The following is a 374-nucleotide window of genomic DNA, read 5'->3' on the forward strand; positions in this document are numbered from 1 at the left end:
AACCCATCAATCAAGAATCACCTAATCAGCTCTAGTTAGGTCACCTGCCTGATAGACCCCCTGTCATCCCTTAAAGGAAAGTGACCTGGTAATAACCAATCTGCTTTTTTGTCTAGTGTAACGTTTTTGTTCCCTCTTCTTTTTGCCTATAAGTCTTTCATTTCACACAGCTCCTCAGGGCTCCTTCCTATCTGCTAAATTGGTTGCTGCCTGATTCATGAATCATTGAATAAAGCCAGCAAGATCTTTAAAATAGTCTACAGCCATGCTACCCTGAACAAGCCCAATCCCATTTGATCTTGGAAGCTAAGCAGGGTCGGGCCTGGTTAGTACTTGGATAGGAGACCATCTAGGAAAAACAGGTGCTATAGGCA

General features: G+C 43.3%; 1 pseudogene; it reads left to right on the forward strand.

Annotated features, from left to right (window-relative positions):
- Positions 1-255: 255 nt before the first annotated feature.
- On the forward strand, positions 256-374 carry LOC112484540 (annotated as a pseudogene).

Source organism: Pteropus alecto, unplaced genomic scaffold, assembly GCF_000325575.1.
Source record: "Pteropus alecto unplaced genomic scaffold, ASM32557v1 scaffold117, whole genome shotgun sequence".
Classification (NCBI taxonomy): Eukaryota; Metazoa; Chordata; class Mammalia; order Chiroptera; family Pteropodidae; genus Pteropus; species Pteropus alecto.